Source organism: Astatotilapia calliptera, unplaced genomic scaffold, assembly GCF_900246225.1.
Source record: "Astatotilapia calliptera unplaced genomic scaffold, fAstCal1.2 U_scaffold_6, whole genome shotgun sequence".
In the NCBI taxonomy this organism is placed as follows: domain Eukaryota; kingdom Metazoa; phylum Chordata; class Actinopteri; order Cichliformes; family Cichlidae; genus Astatotilapia; species Astatotilapia calliptera.
The window spans coordinates 422,018-430,782 of NW_020535800.1; the positions used below are offsets into that span (position 1 = coordinate 422,018).

Here is an 8,765-nt window from a genome sequence, read left to right on the forward strand (position 1 = left end):
GTAATATTAAGTTTGTTGAGTTTAGTAAACTTCGGTGAAATTAGAATCCCAAGGAAAAAATAACACTTAAAGAATTATTGCAGCTGTGGAATATTTCAGACAGTATGCTACTGAGGGCAGCTAACATAAGAGTTATGAGTTATAAGATATAATCTAAGTCGTAACATTGCTGTATGGAGCTGCAGATTTGGTTGCAGGTTAACATAGCTGGACTGGCCATCGGGCTTATTTGACTTATTTTTTATTTTTTTTGTAACGGCATGAACAATGAGAGGTGGTGGATTGGCCAGATGCAGGTCGATGTGTAGAAATAACTCCGTTGTTTGGTGGTGGCTATGGCGGGGCTTCCACAGAGGCAACAGGTGGATGAGGGAAGGGGAGGCAGGAGGAGAGCCCCGAGGCAGCCGCCAGTCCGAGTGTCAGGTGAACTGAACTTCAGGTAAGAAGTTATGACCTGCAGTCTATCTGGGTCAGATATGAACCAAGTTTAGGTGGAGTTTATTTTCATGTTGCTGACTTTTTACTGTCAGTTGCAATAACTCATACTGCGTTCTAGCCAGCTTGACGGAGTTTTTATACAGCTGGGTGGTGCTATGATGTTACTGATAGTGAACTTTATTTTATTCATAAGGTTAGTAGAGTTGCCAACGGCTCCTTAAAAAAATGGAATGGTCCCTCATTCAGAGAAAATATTACACGTTTCGTATTGAGCTGAGAAGAGACGCAGTTTGTCCCGGACTTTAGCTAGAATGGAAAAAGACAAAGCTGGATTTATTCTGTCTTTATGCTGCACAGCTGCCTCTTCTTCTCTCATCCTCTCACCCTCCCTCTCCTGTTGCTACTTCAATCATGAAACTGATCAATGATCAGCTGATCGGCTTTTCTCTCTTGTTTATTTATCGCCCACTTTGCGCCAGAAAGAGGAAACCAGCAGATGTCGTTTAAGCTTGATCAGCTGTTGTTAGAATGTATTTAATATTAATTTCTAGTATCAGCTGATGTTTGCTGGAGCCACAGCTGTAAAGCTGCTGGTCATGATGTCGGTTTGGTTATCTGGTGAGAGGGAAACATGAAGATGAAACCAGGAGATGTCCTTACTGGATCATCAGAGCTGTGATGGAGAAACAGGTTTACCTTTTAGGTGACATGAATGAGTTGAAGTTATGAACTGTTTCTGAGAGACAAATAACACCAGGATCCTTTTTTATGTAGCTGACAGCTGGTAACTGTGCAGGGGCGGGTCTAGCAAAGTTTTGCCAGGGGGCCAGGTAGGGCATTAACAGGGAGAGGGGGGCGCAAAGAAATACTTTTCTTTCTTATTCTCATTTCAAATATCTCGCTTTTATTAAATAATTATCAAAATCTTACAACCAAAGTTTTTATCTGACGTAAAATGTATAGAAATCATACATATACCAACAAGACTGTACATCACTGTCACCACAGCGTTTGTTTTCATTCAAAGTCTTTATGGCTTTAATACCTGGTGGGTCGGTCTGTAGTCAAAATGCCCGATTTTCTGTCCCGGTCCAGCCCTGCAGGTTAATACTGGCAGTGTCACCATGCCAGCTGACTGTATTTCATCATCAGCCAGTGTTGTTCTTTATCAATATTACCAAAGTTTACCATAAGGCAGCATAGAAAGTATTTACTTGCTTTCAGGTTTTATTCAAATGTTAGTCTTTTCAGTTGTTTCTCCACTTTTTTCCTGTTTCAAAATCAAACACCAGTTTGTGAGAAGATTATCTTCTTTTTTTAACAGGCAGATAAAGTTTTCCATTGGCATTGGCTAATTTGTCAATTGTTTGTTACAAATGTTCGTATTTTAATATTCAAAAATGTTTTTGCCCAAAACATATGTGCACTACATGTCAGTAAAAATACTATGTAAATATTGATGTCCTTGAATGCTGAGTAAACACTGACAAAGCACTGATTGTATCTCTTGTACTTTATCAACGCAGTATCTAAAAACTTTGCACCGTAGTGGTTAAAATCTCATTCTAATAAGAGTTAAAAGTGCATTTGGTTATTAGGTTTATAGGATTATTGAATTATGGTTAATGGTTGGTAGAATTTTTTTTTTAAAACATTATCTGCCAATTAAATCTGCCACCCTTCTCTAAATCTGTGCCCCTACCTGGCCCCCCCAACAAAAATTTTCTAGACACGCCACTGGGAGACAGACACTATCTCTACTTTTAAGATTAGGCTTCAAACTTTCCTTTTTGCTAAAGCATATAGTTAGGGCTGGACCAGGTGACCCTGAATCCTCCCTTAATTATTATTATTAGTTCGCGGCGCGATATGGCAGCCTGGCTTCTGTCTGGCTTCGAGTTACACTTACTTCGAGTTACACTTAAAATAAAAGATTCAGGTTGGAAAGACGTGAAGCTCCTCCAGCTGTCTATCTTCATTTTCCTGTGTGGGTGAAGCACACTGGATCAGTTGTGTGTCTTTATACAAATACATTAACATATTCATATTTGGATCTGCTGAGGTACCTGCTCTCACTGATGAGTACACAACATCTGGATCAGCTGGGTACTCTGTAACACAACAGAGTACAGATTCATTCACTTGAATTTTATTTATAGAGTCAATTCATAACAAGAGATCGGGAGTGGCCTTAGTGGGCTCCGACATCATGAAATCCACTTTTAAAGATTCTAAAAGTATTACTGCAGCAGATTAATTAATATTACAGTAAAATCATTTACTTGTGGGTAAAAGTACAGAGACTCTTTTGACTAGGTTATAATAAAGTCCATTAGTCCTTTGGAAACACTGACAGGAAACTGAGATAATTCAAAAAGGCAAATTTAGTCATCTAGCCGTTGTAGAAATGGTCCTTACTTATGTTCAACCATCTAAAAATGTACATTAGAGAAATGTGAAATCATTTTTTTCTTCAGTAATTAGCTAATAAGGTGTGTTGTAGTACAGCTAACACAGTTACCTCCTGGACGGAGTCCTTACACTCCTCACTAGTTACCACCTCTAGTCGCAGATATATTGTTGCTCAGGATGTAGAGAGGATTGTGAACTTATCAGGAAGTTGGTGGTACAATCACCAACTCCTGCCTCTAGATATTGAAATGCCCTTGGGCAAGGTATGAACCTCATATACCCCCTGAGGCATCCATCTTGGGCTATGCGTGAGAGTTATGTATAAAAACTCCTATTTAACAGGAAGAAACCTCCAACAGAACCAGGCTCAGGCGAGGTCGGCCATCTTTCACGACTGGTAGAGTAGTAGAACTCTACCCAAATAACAGATAAGTCCAAAAATATTTGGGGACAGAGACTGAAAAACAAGTGACAGAATAGAAATGCTGTACAGCATTTCTAGTAGTTGTGGTCTCTGTGGAACATAGACTGAACATGAACTGAAAACACCGGGTGAACCACCCAGGAACCCTGACAGTACCAATAGCAGTGAAGGATTCAGGGTGAGGTAAGAGAGGAGTAATCATAAGGAGTAGGCAAGATTTGTAATTGTTTCAAAAAGAGAAAGCAAGCGAAGCCAATAAGTATAAAAGAGTGCTCTTAAGATGAGTCGAAGATCGTCCTGTACTTTCCTGGGCATGAGGACTGGAGAGCAACATCAGAAGATTTTAGTGAGATGTGACAAATCATTGTTCAACCACTGTGAACATAACAATTGGATCTATAAAAATAACTTTTGTTGAATTGTTGTCTCAAAAGACTTGGAGGGCTTTTTGCTTTCCCCATGGATATTATTGCGCACAGGATGGAAAGGAGTTTATCACCAGAATGTACGTCTTCCCCTCCTCTCTCATTCATCTCAAGACCAATAAAAGAGATCAGCATCAGTATAGAGTTCATTTATGAGATTAGGATACAATTCTGGTGATTCAATTAAGTGATTCTTACTATGTGCTAAAGCATTTACATTGCCCATGCTAAATTGCTCTTGACCTGCAAGGTTACTCAGGCAGTCCTTGAGAACCTTCACACTGAGAACCTTCACACTGAGAACCTTCACAGACATCAGGCAGTCATTGTCAGAGGGAACAGGCTCATAACTGGAGATGGGCAGTTAGAGCTAGGCGAGTCTCCTCACTGGTTCAGTCCAGTTCCTTCATTATCTGTTGGGGAACACTCCTTGGAATCAGAAACTTTGACCCTTTAAATGAATGGCCGGTCCAGGTTTCCTGTACTAACTGACTGATCCAGCAGTCTGTGGGTCACACAGAACTCTACAGGCTAGGCAACAGCAGCCTGACTGCTATTAGTTATTGAGTGAAAGAATGAAAGTTACTTGTTACTGGCCCCCAAGCTCAGTTGACTTAAAACCAAGGAGGTCCATGTCTATGATGCTGTCAGGCATGCATACAAGCACATGGGGGCCATACAAACTGCACATCACCAAGAATACTGTAGCTCCTCACAAAACAAAAGCCTCTATTCAGGAGTACTGGACTCCTGAACACAAAGCTTAACACAAACGTGCACCTTAAAGAAGATACCCTGCAACCTGGAAAGCAAAATGTGTCCCACTGATATCAGTAACAGGAAGTCCCAAATTGTTACTAATGTGGTGTTGTCGTGGAGTCCTCTCCTAAATTTCTCCCGAACAAATGCATGTGTAGTCAGGAAGCATTCAGCGTGTACCTAATGGTGGGCGTATGTGCCCTGGTCAACTGTCGGCAGACAGTGGAACTCTGGTGTTAATAAATTTTGTGAATGACTTCCTCCTCACTAAAGCAGCACCTCTGTAAAATAACCCTTTTATTACTCTCTCTTTTTGAAATGATCTTCTTGTTATCAATCTACAATCAAAGCCCATTCCTCTGAATATAATGCAAAACAAATGGTCTGTTGAGGCTGCAGTCGTCCATCATGGATCTTCTTTAACCATGTTTGCAATGAAACAATTTGCTCCTTTGTGGAAACCACTCCAAAAACTGATTCAAAGGAGCCAGAATCACCAATGATTTCATCCTATGGTCTATGTATGAGTGGATGTTGCAGAGGTTACCAGTATTTCTGCCCGCAGGTCTCTGAGATGTGATTTGAACTTGGCCATAAGTGACCTCAGAAGGGCCTGTGAATGAGAGAGAGATGATGATTTACTGAACAGAGAAACAAGGTCACGCAGAAACACTGACACTCAGCTAAGGAAATGGACCTGTAAGAGTTAAAGTGAAAGTTTTGTTTATTTCTTGTGGTGGTGCAGGTGTTTTCCTGCACCTCAGCTGACTGCATGGGGGTGTGATCGCATGTTATTTACCTGACACGGGTGAACTCAAAGGGGAGTTTTTCACCTTTAAGTCCTTATTACAAACGATGTAAGTTAATACAGCCATTATTTGTTTTGTATGAACGGAAAGTTTATTGGTTTAGTTTTAAAATAAAATGCACACAGTATGGCTTGTTGGAGACGCATCACAGCCCATCAAAGCATGTTTTACTGCATACATCAGGACAATGAAGAGGATTTCTGGATGCAGCTTTTGGAGTGACGATGCTTTCACATGGTGGGACACTGCTGTTGGAGAAGGAGATATTGGAAACGGCACCATCACAGTGGCACAGAGGAACGTAGCGCAATGCACACATCAGACGTGGTAGGACACGTGGATTCACTCTGTTTATTTTTGAATGCTTTGAACACAGTTTGGAAGCGTCACCCCTTGTCCATTGGGGACATTGGTTTGTGTTGTGTGTTGGCATATGCTTGGTTTAATGATTAATTAAAGCTGTTTTATATACACATTGCAATGTGCTCATAAACGACTTGGCACTCTGTGATAGGAATGATATTCTTTAGGCTTAATGGGGTCCAAACAGGAGGCCGAATGGAGACATCAGGATGGTTCTTCAAAGGCCTTCAAAATAAAGGTACACAGAGCCAGCTGCTCATACCGAAATCTGCAAAATTGGATATACAGCAAATTTAAATGCGAGCAGTCGAAGTTCTCTCAGTCAAATTGTTCGGAACAGTGTTTATATAATATGAACTCCAAAAGCTCAAGAAACAGTCTTACTTGTAATAATCTGTCGTCCACCTGTCCTTAGGGAGTGTCTAAGTGCTGTAACTAAGTTTAAGAATATAATCCACCCACTGTTATCATCTCCAATGCCCTGTACCAACACAGAGCAGAGCAGCTATCTGAACGCTACCCCAACAGAGGTAGATTATCTTGTTAATAATTTCACCTCCTCACTACGTACGACTCTGGATACTGTAGCTCCAGTGAAAACTAAGGTCTCTAATCAGAAGTACCTGACTCCGTGGTATAATTCTCAAACACGTAGCCTAAAGCAGATGACTCGTAATCTGGAGAGGAAATGGCGTGTCACAAATTTAGAGGATCATCATTTAGCCTGGAGAAATAGTTTGCTGCTTTATAAGAAAGCCCTCCGCAAAGCCAGAACATCTTACTATTCGTCACTGATTGAAGGAAATAAGAACAACCCCAGGTTTCTCTTCAGCACTGTAGCCAGGCTGACAAAAAGTCAGAGCTCTTTTGAGCCAACCATCCCTTTAACGTTAACTAGTAATGACTTCATGAACTTCTTCACAAATAAAATTTTTATCATTAGAGAAAAAATGACCAATAATCATCCCACAGATGTAATATTATCTACAGCTACTCTTAGTACCATTGATGTTAAGTTACTCTTTTTCTCCAATTGATCTTTCTGAGTTAACTTCAATAATTACTTCCTCCAAACCATCAACGCGTCTTTTAGACCCCATTCCTACAAAACTGCTCAAAGAAGTCCTGCCATTAATTAATTCTTCGATCTTAAATATGATCAACCTATCTCTAATGATCGGCTATGTACCACAGGCCTTCAAGCTGGCTGTAGTTAAACCTTTACTCAAAAAGCATCTCTAGACCCAGCAGTCTTAGCTAATTATAGGCCAATCTCCAACCTTCCTTTCATATCAAACATCCTTGAAAGAGTAGTTGTCAAACAGCTAACAGATCATCTGCAGAGGAATGGTTTATTTGAAGAGTTTCAGTCAGGTTTCAGAGCTCATCACAGCACAGAAACAGCTTTAGTGAAGGTTACAAATGATCTTCTTATGGCCTCTGACAGTGGACTCATCTCTGTGCTTGTCCTGCTAGACCTCAGTGCAGCGTTCGATACTGTTGACCATAATATCCTATTAGAGCGATTAGAACATGCTGTAGGTATTACAGGTACTGTGCTGCAGTGGTTTGTATCATATCTACAGTGGGGCAAAAAAGTATTTAGTCAGCCACCGATTGTGCAAGTTCCCCCACCTAAAATGATGACAGAGGTCAGTAATTTGCACCAGAGGTACACTTCAACTGTGAGAGACAGAATGTGAAAAAAAAATCCATGAATCCACATGGTAGGATTTGTAAAGAATTTATTGGTAAATCAGGGTGGAAAATAAGTATTTGGTCAATAACAAAAATACAACTCAGTACTTTGTAACATAACCTTTGTTGGCAATAACAGAGGTCAAACATTTACTATAGGTCTTTACCAGGTTTGCACACACAGTAGCTGGTATTTTGGCCCATTCCTCCATGCAGATCTTCTCGAGAGCAGTGATGTTTTGGGGCTGTCGCCGAGCAACACGGACTTTCAACTCCCGCCACAGATTTTCTATGGGGTTGAGGTCTGGAGACTGGCTAGGCCACTCCAGGACTTTCAAATGCTTCTTACGGAGCCACTCCTTTGTTGCCCGGGCGGTGTGTTTTGGATCATTGTCATGTTGGAAGACCCAGCCTCGTTTCATCTTCAAAGTTCTCACTGATGGAAGGAGGTTTTGGCTCAAAATCTCACGATACATGGCCCCATTCATTCTGTCCTTAACACGGATCAGTCGTCCTGTCCCCTTGGCAGAAAAACAGCCCCATAGCATGATGTTTCCACCCCCATGCTTCACAGTAGGTATGGTGTTCTTGGGATGCAACTCAGTATTCTTCTTCCTCCAAACACGACGAGTTGAGTTTATACCAAAAAGTTCTACTTTGGTTTCATCTGACCACATGACATTCTCCCAATCCTCTGCTGTATCATCCATGTGCTCTCTGGCAAACTTCAGACGGGCCTGGACATGCACTGGCTTCAGCAGCGGAACACGTCTGGCACTGCGGGATTTGATTCCCTGCCGTTGTAGTGTGTTACTGATGGTGACCTTTGTTACTTTGGTCCCAGCTCTCTGCAGGTCATTCACCAGGTCCCCCCGTGTGGTTCTGGGATCTTTGCTCACCGTTCTCATGATCATTTTGACCCCACGGGATGAGATCTTGCGTGGAGCCCCAGATCGTGGGAGATTATCAGTGGTCTTGTATGTAGAGCTGGGCGAAATGAGATTTTTCATATCACGATATGTTTTTTTCATTTCAGTCGATAACGATATATATCGCGATATAAGCCAAATAACTAAATTTGTAAGATTTAAATGTGCCGTTGCTCACAAGTAAAATGTGAAATAATCAGCAGCTTGTTTTGATTTAAATATTTATTTCCCATAATAACTTAAACAGGGTAGATGTACTTAAGGAACATGAGACTTCAGTTTCAAATAAATAAAGGCAAATATTGCAAACTAAACAAAAAGCAGCTGCTAAAGCGTTTAAGTTTGAAAATAGAACTAACAAAACAGACTACTAAATTGTCACTTCCACTTAGAAACAAAATATTAATTCTAAAAATAAATCTTAGGGTTTTTTTTTTTTACAGAAGAACAGACAAAACTGACTAACTTTTGTCAATATCAAATGAACTGAGAACTAAAAGGAAATTCT

At 40.7% G+C, this 8,765-nt stretch overlaps 1 long non-coding RNA gene across 1 annotated transcript; it reads right to left on the reverse strand.

The window, feature by feature from the left end:
- Window positions 1-2,361: 2,361 nt before the first annotated feature.
- LOC113018316 (uncharacterized) lies at window positions 2,362-5,067 on the reverse strand. The gene is made up of 3 exons (XR_003271760.1): window positions 5,006-5,067; window positions 2,505-2,549; window positions 2,362-2,421 (listed from the first exon to the last, which is right to left on the reverse strand). It is a non-coding gene; the product is annotated as an uncharacterized LOC113018316 (long non-coding RNA).
- Window positions 5,068-8,765: the final 3,698 nt, after the last annotated feature.